General features: G+C 41.5%; 1 long non-coding RNA gene across 1 annotated transcript in view; it reads right to left on the bottom strand.

Annotated features, from left to right (window-relative positions):
* Positions 1–9126: 9126 nt before the first annotated feature.
* LOC144378567 (uncharacterized) overlaps positions 9127–12781 on the bottom strand; it is a 49420-nt gene continuing 45765 nt past the window's right edge. The window contains exon 4 of the long non-coding RNA XR_013440376.1: positions 9127–9388. This is a non-coding gene — a long non-coding RNA (uncharacterized LOC144378567). The remainder of the gene's footprint in view (positions 9389–12781) is intronic.

Below are 12781 nucleotides of genomic sequence, written 5' to 3'. Positions count from 1 at the left end.
ATGGGTGCCATAACTGCTAGGAATAGGAATATAACTAGTGTTATAAAAAGACAATTGATGAAGACTTCATACAGTAAATATAATTATTAAAAATGAAAAAAATGATAAGTCTACAATCCATGTATCAGCCTCAGATATGTGCAACACAGGCCAGATTAGACCACCAAAACTCATAACACAGATCCATGATGCCACCAAATGAAAAGGATCCATACAGGACCAGGACCTTTTCCTGAGGTATTATATTAACACTTTAATCGAGAGATTTGTAGAAAATACCAGCTCAAGACTGTGGTACCATGTTTATTGGTATAATGTATTTTCAAGTTAGTTTTATGTAAATGTTATCACCCTTTTCTTAGTGTAAATTCAACCATTCCCCAATAAAACTGGTGATCTTTATAGAGTTCCACATTAAAAGAACCGCTCCAAATAAGAAGTGAATTCTAGAAATTGGCTTCTGCTTCTCCTGCTCATCATTCTGGTGCCCAAAGAAAAGACCATGCTATCATAAATAGCATGAACACCTCCAGACCACGTTTTCTTTCCATTTGACTTCCTAGACAAGTTTCATTACATATTTAATAAGGAAAATTTTTAAGCCTACAATGCTGAATGTAAGACTTACAAGGAAATTTTCACTAACAAAGAAATATGCTTGAAAGCTCAATTCTTCCATAGATAAATCAGAGATTGAAATGTGTGTCTTTTCATTATTCTTCCAAGGCTTTGTAAGTGCTGGATGGAAATATCTAGGAATGTATACCTGGCAGAGATCATTTTGTATCAAGAATGATTGAATGGCCAAAAATGATTCCAGATTTTTCTAAATGCCTCCTCTCAGAAAAACTTTAAAAGTTTGTACATATTCAATCCTGGGTTCTGCTTCATAGAAAATGTGTCCTTTCCAAGGCTAGCTATGAATATATTTGCCCCGTGCTTCTCGTTGATTTTTTTTTTTTTTGACACATTCTCATGAGTCCCTTGCACACCTTCAGAGTGTAAGCCTTGGAGAAAGAGGCTTTGTTTTGTTTTATGCAAAACCTTTGACTCCTATAATGTGCAGTTCACACCTTTGGTGTCAAATAAATGACAAGTAATCATTGTTCAAGGCTATAACACATTCCGATGTGAAGTTTTATAACAATCCCTGCTTTCCTTGAGCTGCTAAAATCATTAAATTTATGACATTGGTGGATTAGTAGAACTGTATGCCTCCGCTCTATTTACTTAATTTTTGAATTGACTGGAACGTGCTTTTAATGTGGAAATCGTATTAGGGTGTTCAAATATCTTGTATGCTGAACAAGATTATTAGCTGTGGAAACCAAATGGGATTTTATCCATTGTCAGAGTCCTCTATTTCCTTGACATGTTCATCCCCTCTACCGGCAAACCAAACTTGATGTCAGAATCTGTTCCAAAATGCCAACAACATGGTTTATAATTGCAAAGTTAATGTCTATGAATAATAAAATTGTAAACAAGCAAAGCACTATCAAAAATTCAAGATGATTATTTTTTAATGATTATATTTCTTCCTGTGTGTGATGATATTGTCTTTCCCAAGACTGAACTCTAGTAAATTTCTGAGCCTGAGCATCATGAAGACAGAGGCAATATTTTTACCATCAATCTAATAGCAATACATGTCTTGGAAAAGTAGCAAGTCGTGTAAGAGAACAGGATCCCCCCCTGTTTCCTCATCTTCCCTCAGACACTTTCGAGGTAATTACATAAAGAGTGCATGAGTAAATAAATGCCCTTTGCAGCTAGTGCAACTGCATTCAAAGGTAGAGAAGACAGAATTCCGTTTCCTGACTTTCATTGATTCATTGGACTTATTTACATGCCCTTTAAAATCTATCTCAATTAAAGTTTACCCTAGAACCAGGACAGGTTAGAGACCACCTGGTAGCCTAACCCCCTCAGATTCAGGTGAAGAAACCACTGCCCACTTAGCTTAAGGGCCAGGTCAGAGCCATCCTCTCTGACTTGCTATGGCCTGTTTTAAGTTCAGACCCACCCCAATACTATCTGGCACGTCTCCAAACTCACCTTTGAAGTCACCATCTTGGTTCCAACTGCTTGCCCTCATCTAGTGGAGCTCCACCGCCCAACTCCCTGTCAACACAGCCCTTTCCTCGTATCTCACCACCCTCAACTCCAACAGCACAACAGTCTCCCTGTATTTGCTAATACACGGCAGAAACTCTGGAAAAAGTAAATGTCATGTTATCCAACAACACCTACCATGCATTAATGCTTTTTATGCCCCAAATGCTCTAACAGGTGTGCTGCCAACCCTCATATGTAACCCTCACAGCCCTTTCACATTAGGATCACTATGCAGATTGGAATAGTGAAGACCAGGGGACCTAATTAACTTGCTTAAGGTCACACAGCTGGTAAAGGAAACAACCAGAATCCGAACCTACTTCTATCTTCTGCTCCTAGCCACTGTGCTCACGGCCTGTCATTTCCTCCTAAAGAACTTGATCATTGGTTCAACACACGTTTCAAATGCCAAGTATATGCCAGACACATTGCTGGAAGGGCAGGGGATGAAAAGAACAAGTTGGAGCATCCGGGGCAATGCTGAGACTTGAGACCCTGAGCTGTTATTCCCCAGGGAGTAAAGAGGGTTCCTGAGCCCACTCACACCACGAGGCTAATCCAGGCAATAATACATCCGACCTGATCTCAAGAGGCATTCTTCTAAGACTTCACATACTCAGGAGGCTCGACAAGCGCCACAGATTCCTTTCTGAGTTTCCTTGCAGCGCTAGCTGGTATTCCCCAGTCGGCTTTCTCCCGCTGGGTCTGAGAGTCTCGGTCCATGTTCCCTGCACACCTAGATCGAATGCTCAGCATTGTACAGCTCTTCTCAGACACTCACACCTGTATTTTAAAAAATTACTCATATTTGCAGAATTCGGTTCTCCTGCTGTTTCTCTGCCCCTTCCCTCACTCCATGCAATAGCCACAGCCGGTCCTGCCCCTGTGTTTGAACAATGGACTCAGGTTTGCCTTTCTAAATGACTTCTGCTGTCAGCTCATTAGGCGGCGTCACTCTCCCACAGGTTGGGAGCTTGCTCTTTTGTTACTTCCATCAGTGAAGCTTTGGAAGGTGGGGTTTGGGGCTTATGGTTTTGCGTTCTGGTCATTTGGCACTTGCTTTTGGAGGTATTTCATCCACCATATGCCGCTGCTTCTGCCTCCTGGTCTCCTTGGATTCATGAAGGGTTTTGTAATGAGAGCTACAAGACAGTGGGGGTTGAGGGCAGAGCAACTCGCCTTGATTCTGATTCCTCTTTTGAGTTTCCACATTTGTCTTAAGTGGGTTCGTTGAGCTTGGGGGAGAAAAAATAAAACCAGCCATCAAAGCACCTAAGTATCCATGAGATACAAGCAAAGCAAAATGGTTAAACCCTACAAAGATGAATTGTGAAAAAAAAAAAATCAGATGGTTCACTCATAGCAAGAAATTAAAAAGTCAAATAAGAAAGGGACAGTGGAGTGTGAGAAGGAAATGCTGACAGCTAAATTACCCTTCAAGTAAAAAGAGATAATCCTCCTGCCTAGGCATTCATGCCAGAGCTGGAATTTTAATTCCAACGGCCCTGTATGGGCCTCTGGACCATTATTCTCGTTCCTGTATTCAGTTAACAGTTCTTTCTTCGTTGCAATAAATGTTTGGGTACATTCAGCCAGAGGCTTTTTAGATGGTGAACATATTTCCACAAGGCAGAAAAAAAAATAAATATGATATGGTTGTTGCCTATTTCAAGAACCCCATATGGCTGCTTTTAGACAGGGGCTGTCCCCCTCTGGAGACCAGCTTCCCATTTGAAAGGGTGTTCAGCACGTCCTGAGACCAGCTCTATAAATCAATTACTAAAATTTAAATCACATTCTGTCACTCACTTCAGCCATGGAAGAAACAATCTTTTAATGACTTCAGAAACATCCATACGCGTAAAAGCTAAAACTAGCAAATATTCGTATCCTTTCTTGGCAGACAATTCTGGTAATTAAGGTAAACTACTAATAACCCTTTTTGGAGTGCAGGATAGATTGTTCCCAAACATATTGAGAGGAATCATATTGAGCAGCTTGAAGCCCAGACAGATCCTTCGAGAGAACCCTGCCAAGAACAGAATCTCCCACAAGGAAAACACAGACCTGCAGAAATCAAAACCTCTGAGTCTGTCCCAGGGTTTTAATCTGCCTGACATGTTCGATGCTGCATCCTTTATGATCACTTGCTTGTGTCCCAATTCTGCCAAAAAGTTGATGTTCGGTTGACCACAACTTTCTTTTTATTTTTTTAATTCATTTATTTTATTTTTTTTTACACAAATGGAGCACAATTTTTCATTTCTCTGGTTGTACATGATGTAGAGTCACACCATTCGTGCAGTCACACCCATACATAGGGGTAAGAATGTGCATCTCGTTCCACCATCTTCCACCTGACACATACTCCCTTTCCTCCCCCTCCCTCCCCTCTGCTCAATCCAAATTTCCTCCATTCTTGCCTTGCCCCCCGTTATGGATCAGCATCCACTCATCAGAGAAAAGATTCAGCCTTTGGTTTTTGGGGATTGGTTCACTTTGTTTAACATGATATTTCCCAACTCCATCTGTTTACCTATAAATGCGATAATATCATTCTTCTTTAAGGCTGAGTAGTATTCCATTGTGTACATATACCACAGTTTCTTTTTCCATTCATCTATTGAAGGGCATCTAGGCTGTTTCCACAGCTTCGCTATTGTGAATTGAGCAGCTACAAACATAGAACATCACTGTAGTGTGCTGATTTTAAGTCCTTTGAGTACAGACCAAGGAGTGGGATGGCTGGATCGAATGGTGGTTCCATTCCAAGTTTCCTAAGGAATCTCCATACTGTAAGGCAGTCATTTAATGACTACATTTGCCAAAGGGTCTTGAACAGCATTTGGCAAATTTTGCTATAAAATTTGCCAGATAATCAATATTTTCGACTCTGCCAGCTATATACTTCCTGTAGCAATTCTCAATTCTGCAACTGTAGTGAGGAACAACCACAGTAAGCAAAGGAGTCCAACTGTGTTCTTACCACACTTTGTTTATAAAAACAGGTGCTGGGTCCTGGTGGGGGGCTGTGGTTCTCTGACCTCTGCTCTTGAGATTAGTAATGGGGGATGACAGAGCAAGCCAGCCACTTGCTCTCCCCAGGAAGCCTCTGCCAGACTTCCTGGTACCTGACATGAACTCTCTCGCCCAGGGAAGATGAGCTCAGCCTATTGGGGAAAACAACCCATTTTGGGTGTCTAGACTTCCTGAGCCCTCCGCCGACGATGACACATCACAGCATTATTTAGCCTCTCGATCACTGGCAATGAGTCACTGCTCGATTTGCAAGATTCCCCGCTTCAATGAAAACACCGAAAGCCACTAATATTAGTCACAGCAAGAAGCTGCCCCTAAAACTGAGAGAGGAAATTACTTTGCAGTTTTAATTTCAGACAATGAACTAAAATGACTATATATCAAATGGTTTTTAATGCTGCCTCTGGTACTAACACAAACGAGAATGATGGATTTCAACTTGTGTTGTTCTCCATAGCAGAACAGTGTCTGGAGTCTTGAGATGAGAAACTTGGCCAGGTGTGCCATGCACAGAAGAGGAAGGGGCGTGAGCTTCGCACTCAGCCAGGCCTGGGTGCTCAGTGTATTTACTGCCTCTCCCTGGAACCTAGGCAAGTCATTGACCTTTCTGACTTACTTATTTCTCTGTTTGCAAAAGAATGCAATAAGCCCTACCCTGACTTTTTCTCTACCTCAAGAAGTTGTTGGCCAGGAATTCGGATGTTGGAGACAGAAAGCTATGAAATGAGATAATGGCTAAGGAATCAGGTTTTTCTATTGTACAGTTTCCCCCACACAGGGAGGGTTATAATTTTGGAGACTAAAACTAGCTCTAGACTCAAGAGCACTGACTGATTGCTGCCCTTCTGTTCTGACTTCCTGATGTCTTCCTCTAGTGACATCCTTGAGGACAGATTCACCTGTTGAAAACCCACCAGTCTTCTGAAGTAAGTTCATTGAGGAGCATCCTGATGATCAGACACAGATACTGAGACGCCTTGGAACTTGGTCCTCCTGTGCCACTTCCAATCTTCAACTTTCAGGGAAAAAAAAAAAACACACAGAATAAACCCAGATAGAAAAACAGGATGGCAGATGGTGCAGGCTCTGTGAGAGGGCCCTCTGTTCCCTCACTCCAAACTCTCCTGTCTTCTTGTCATTCTTTCTACCTGGAAATCTGCAGAAAAATGGCAGGCCCTGCCAGTCTTGGAGGTGCACCCTTCCATAGATCAACCCTTCTGTCCATAAGAAGACTTTTCTTCTCAACTTAAGATGTCCCCTCTCTGGGTTGTTTTCCTTCTCTCCTGACTTTATCAGTGCTCAAAAAATTAATTGATTTCCTGCCGTGGAATTGTGTGTTTACAGTAGTCGGAGGCAATTGGTCAGTCTGAGAACCAAATGGCATTTACTAAAACCCTCCTACAGAAGAGAAAGTTTCATTTAAATGGAATGAGAAGGACAGATGCCAGTCTGCTACCAGTTGATAAATATTGTCAAGGTTATCTCTTCTCCTTATCCATTTCTATTATTTATGCAATGCCCAATCCAAATTCCAACTTTAGGGAAGAGGTGTTTGTTTTCATATTCCTTGACAAGATTGCTCTGAAGTTTATGTGGATGAATAAACAGATGAAACCAACTAAGGAAAGAAAGAGGGATAGGTAGATACATGCTTTGCCTTGCATCTCTAGTTTTAAAACTATGGTACTCACATGGAAAATAAAAATGAATGCCCAATCGATGGAAATAGCTTCATACTGAAATACATTCCAGTGTATTTGTGGTAAAAGGTAAAGGATTTATGGTAAAGGTAAAAGCATCGAGAAAGGTAAGTGATAAAGAGCTTCCTCACCCCTTCTGCTATGTGAGAATACAGGGAGAGGTCAGCCATGTGTTAGCCAGGAAGAGGACCCTCACCAGACGCTGAATCTACCAGCACTTTGCTCTTGAATTTCCAGGCTCCAGAACCTGGAGAAATGCCCTGTTATTATAAGCCACCCCACATCTCGGGGTCATACCAACCCAAATAGACCCTCCACCCTCACCAATCCTTAGCACGACTTATTTTGTGGAAGAAATGTTGGTGCATGTTCTGGAAACACAACTAAAAGTACATCATCATAGTTTATCTATTTACTTTTCTACCTGTCTCACAAGTTTGCAGCCAACCATGCTTAAACTAAGAAAGAAAGGCCCAAAGAAGTTGAGAGAGATGCCCTAGGTCCCAAGACTGTAAGTATCCTTTATGGCACAGAAGTCCCTGATGGGTGATGTTCTTAGAATGAGGACAGGCTGACTTCTGTAAAAGACTTGAAAAATCTTCTTCCAGTTATTAATACAATTTGCTAATATAAGCAAAGTCACTCCTACACATACGTGTATGCATGTGCATGTGTCAAGTACATACACACAGACACACATACACACAGTTTTTAAATGGAAGGTTTAATTTGGTAGCACACTGCTGTTAGTTAAATGATCCTGCAACCACGAGGCACACATCTCTCCCTTATCTCCCTTTGGTTAAATGTTTTGAAATGAGTTTCAAATGGGGTTGGCTCAAATGACAGCTCTTCATTTCACCTTGTTTCTGCAGATGCCATTTGTGGGAATGTTTTATGATTCTGTTAATTACCTACATCAAGAGGTTATTTTATTGTTTCTAGGAAGCAGAGTTATAAATGTAAATATTCCGAGGCAGCAAATTTCTTCAGCAAACTAAAATGATGAGATCTTGTTACATAAATCAATGCATATACTTGATTTTTCATTGTTTTAGTTAATAATATCCTAAAATATTCTTCAGACACATATCTATGCCTGGACAAACGGAGGCAGATGGTGTGCTTTAAAAGCAAAATGTCCAAAAGATGTGCACTCTGGTACTTAGATGTCTTTTAACTTCTCTGGGCCTCAATTTCCTCATCTCCAAAATGGGAGATTACAACTCCCTGTGGTATCGTGAGGTTAAATAAGTTATTGCATAAAAATATCTGACAGTTATAAGTGCTGTCTTCTGATTGAGGGCTGAGGAATTTTGTCACAATGATGAACACCTAAAAGTCTAAGTCCTAGATGTATCACCCGTGTGTTTATTCTGACATTACCAGTTATTAGCTGTTACCTTGAGTGAGACTGCTTGAACCCCTTGTGCCTCAACTTCTTTGTCTGTAAAATGGGTAACAATAGTGCCAGTTTCATGGTGGCATGAAGATAGAATGAGATAATCCATGACACTGGCTTAGAACAGAAATGGGCCCATAGTCACGTGAATAGTGAGTATTCACTGCAAACAGGTGTATGTCCATCCCACAGACGCTCACTTATGCACCTTTATGACCTGACAGGATGGAAATAAGGCTGATTTCCTTTGTTTCATTTCACTTGCCTCAATCTGGCCGAACCCTTCCCATCTAATTTTTTTTCTTCTGTTGTGTTTCGCAAAATGGAAAATAAACACCTTAATTAGGAATAAAAATGGAATGTTTCTCTCCTAGGTGTCAATAAAAATGATTTTTTTTTCCCCTGAGGAAAAAATACTCTCTCGCCCTCCTGGCAAATCCGGGCATCAGAGTCTTGCTGTGCTCAGCATGAGGGGCTTGGCACCTGCTAAGAACTGCAATGTGTATGCGCCTCAGCAGCTCCGGGCACAGCGAGGGGCCCCTGTACCTTGGACAGGCATGGAAGCAGCTCGATATGCTGACACAGCCTGAGCCTCTCTGCAGAGCTCACAAAACTGAGAGGACAGCCCCTCAGCCCATGGTCACCAAGAGACTGTTTTACATGGAAACATGTCCTCACCCCACCTTGGGAGAGATGGCTCAATTCCAGGAGAGGGGAAAAGCCTAGATTTGGGAGCCAATCCTGCCTGTGTTCAAATCCTGGATCCACAGTATAAAACAGCACAGCACGACTGAGGAGAGATTCTTTACCCTCTCTGAACTTGAGTCTCAGCATCCATAAAGTGGGAGTAAGAATACTGACCTCAGAGCAGTTGTGAAGCATCAATGAGAAGAAGCAGGGGAGGCACTTTGCCCGTAGCTGGCACATAGGGACGGTGGGTACGGCTTCCCAAGCCCTGGCACTATTTCTGGACCCTTCCACAGATGACTTGTCCAAGAGCTATGAAAGATGTGGAGGCTCCAAAAAAGAGCTTGCTCTGCATCTCGCCTCCAGCTCTTTGGAGTACAGGAGCAACTGGCTCTTTCAGTCCCATACGGCCTCGCATTTTCAGATCCCCAGTCAATTTAGGCTGCAGGGCACAAACAGAAGGCAGACCTTTCCTTAGCACAGCTCAGTTACCTTTCATCTGGCCCAATTTCCTTCTCTCAGAAGTTTGCTAAAAATGTCAAGAAGCAACCAATACACATCATTATTCTGACTTTTCAACCGTTTCCCCCAAAGGGGCAGACCCAGGGGACATAGGGTCTCACTTCCAAGGCTGTGGAGAGCAATAGTTTACAAATGTTTCACCACATCATAAGAAGGGTCACCAACTTCCCAGCCTGCAGTCTCTTCCTCCTGTTTTCCAACACATGGCTCCTGCCTGGAAAGCCGAGATCACACGTTCTGCGGGAGAGGGGCTTCACAGCACCGTTTCACTTCTAGTTCCAATTCCACATTAGAAAAAACTGGAGTTTCGGCGGCTCTCATAGAAGAGGAACTGAAATGAAACAAAGTCTCCGGAGGCAGACATTCTGGATTGCAATCCAGATTCCACTGTTTACTACTGCACCACCGCGGACACACTACCTAAGTGTGCCCGGCCTCAGTTTCTTCATCTATAAAATGGAGATGGTGATCACCGTAGCCTGCTATTGCACAGCTGTGAATAATAAATGAGTCAATGTATGTAAAGTACTTGGTGACAGGCATGTAGCAATAAGCTTTCAATAAATGTTAGATCTGGTTACCACTAAACACCTGTTATGTGCTGGGCATTGCTTGTGGAAAGGTCATGAATAACAAGCTACCCATTGTCCCTATGAAGAATATAATTGAGGGGCTGGGGATGTGGCTCAAGCGGTAGCGCGCTCGCCTGGCATGCGTGCGGCCCAGGTTCGATCCTCCGCACCACATACAAACAAAGATGTTGTGTCTGCCGAAAACTAAAAAAAATAAATAAATATTTAAATAAAAGAATATAATTGCATTGGCATTGTTTGTACAGCAAGAATGATAAAGGCTGTGAAGGAGATGGTTCCAAATTATTTGCATCCTCGGCCAATCAGAGCCCCTGAATGAAGAGAGACACAGAATCTACGTTCATCACATTCTACGTGGAAAGTAAATCTAGAAAAAGTCAGTCGTGCTTGCTCATTCCACTTCATATGATGCTTTAAAGTAACCTGCACTTTCACATCTGTACAGTGGCAAGATGACATTGTAACTCAAAACAGCCTTCCCAATCAGACTGCCTGGGTTTAAATTCAAGCTCTACCATTGATCGGCTTTGTGACCTGGGTATGTTTCTCCATCTCTCTTGGCTTCAGTTTTCTCACCTTTGAAATAGGCATAATAGCTCACCATGCTATTAAGAGGGTTCAATTAGCTGATACCCATAAACTACTCAGAACAGATCTTAACACCTAGTGAACACTCAGTAAAGTTGCATTTTTATTATTTCTTTTGAACTTCTCAACAGACTCCTAGGAAAGGCAGTTATTGCCTCCATTTTACAGATGAGGAAACTGAAAGACTCCAAGGAATAACCTAACAATCTGCAAAGCTGGAGCTCAAACCCAGGTCTCCTTGCTCCACATCCATTGTTCTTTCCCCTATTACCAATGCATTCTCAATTAGAAGAAAAAAAAAATACAGATGTTCTCCTTGAAAAGTCAACATGTAAAGGGTATAAAATGTTTCTGAAAGAGAGAGGCTATTTTGGCATATAATGGAGTAAAGTAGCAAAAGAAAGATAAAAGAAGCCAAAGGTTTTATTTTAAAAGATAAATGAATAGCAAACTAGCTGGCTTAGAATGAGAGAGGTTAAGAATATTTTCCTGCATAATTAAATCTCTAAAGATTCGGTTAGAGCACCATAGTTTACATCAGGTTAAAACAAAAGATCACATTAGCAAATTGCACAAGCTTATATGTGGTGCTTTACCCACCAAACAATTATTAACAAGCCAATTTTAGAGAGTTCATTCAGACTTTCACTGTAAGATGAAAGAGACGGGACATTTAGGGTGCTAGATTTTTTTTAAGGCAGGACAAACACAAAACAAAAACCCCATTTATTCTATCACTAGTAATTATCTAGAAATTATAAATTTTGTTTATTCTTTAAATCTCGGTGAAATATACATAACAAAAATTCATCGTCTTACCCATTTCTAGGTGTGTGGTTTGGCAGGATTGAATCCATTCACATTGTTATGCAACTATCACCACCATCCGGTCCCAGAATTCTTTTCACCTTGCAAACTGAAGCTCTGAGCCCATCAGACAAAAGCTTCCCATTCCCCCTCAGAATTACGAAGTTTTAAAATCAAATCAATTTTGGATCAAGATCATGTTCTTTCAACTTATCCAGTTTTTGTTTTTGAAAACAAAATTTGCTATAATTTAAAAGCTTTTGCGAATCCAGCTACCATGTGGTTCATCCCAATTAGCAAGTCACCCTGTTCCCTTAGAAGTGAGAGGAGACCGCTGCTGTCTAATGTCATGCCATTATTTTCTATCACGGCCCCAGCAACAATTCTGATGTTGGAAAGTTGAACAACAGGAAGAGAGTTGTTTGTAAATCCAGACCAGATGAAAAGGACAGAAGTTTCTAGAATCCATCTTATCCATTCAATAAGCTTATCTTCTGATGTCAGTCCCATCCATTGAAATGGGATAAAGAATGGAGAGTTTTGTGCATACACAAAACCCACTGACAGTCTGGCTGTTCTGGGAGAAGATTCTGGTCAGCCCAGCCCACACCCAATCATTATGCTTTCAACCGCATTTGCCACAAGAGGCAAAATATTCTAGCTGCTGTCAGGGCCCTCAAAGATACTTCATAACATCCAGTTCAACAGATAACAAGTCACAAAGACACTATTCTTTGCAAATGACAATGAATTTTTCATCTCGGGCTTTTGATGTGTCAGGACAGATATTTAGAAGGAAAAGCCTTTATTACTTCTAATCAAAGAAAAGAGGCTTTTAAAAAAAAAAAAAAGCAAAATTTATCAGTAATTTCTTCAGGACAAACTGTGTGACCCCAGGCTTTGTTGCTGGAGAAGAGATGTCTTTGAGGACAATAGGAACTGCAACAGGATCGTCTGATTGTCCCCTTCCCCGTGGGCCCAAAGCAGCCCCTTATAAATGGGTTGCAACCCCGCTGTGGAGGTACTGATGAAAATAGTCAATCACCTCACATTTATTTGGCACGGTGTGGTTCCCCCGGGTATCATTTCTCTGCTCTGAGCTTTGTAGGCACTGCCGTTCTGCTTGCTAATGACATTAACAGGAGGATGGTGTCTCTGCTATGAGCAATGGCCATTTTCAGAAAAAAACACTTGGTCTGGTCCAGATTCACTAAATGATACACGTTCAAAGAGTCCCTTAGAACAAACTGCGGTTCGCACACCAATTTTGACTTTAAAAAGAACTCAAGTAGAAATACCTGTGTGCATGCATCAGTTTGTGTGTG

Source organism: Ictidomys tridecemlineatus, chromosome 6 (genome assembly GCF_052094955.1).
Source record: "Ictidomys tridecemlineatus isolate mIctTri1 chromosome 6, mIctTri1.hap1, whole genome shotgun sequence".
Classification (NCBI taxonomy): domain Eukaryota; kingdom Metazoa; phylum Chordata; class Mammalia; order Rodentia; family Sciuridae; genus Ictidomys; species Ictidomys tridecemlineatus.
The sequence above is the reverse complement of the archived record's forward strand: the minus strand, read 5'-3'. Positions and strand labels throughout refer to the sequence as shown.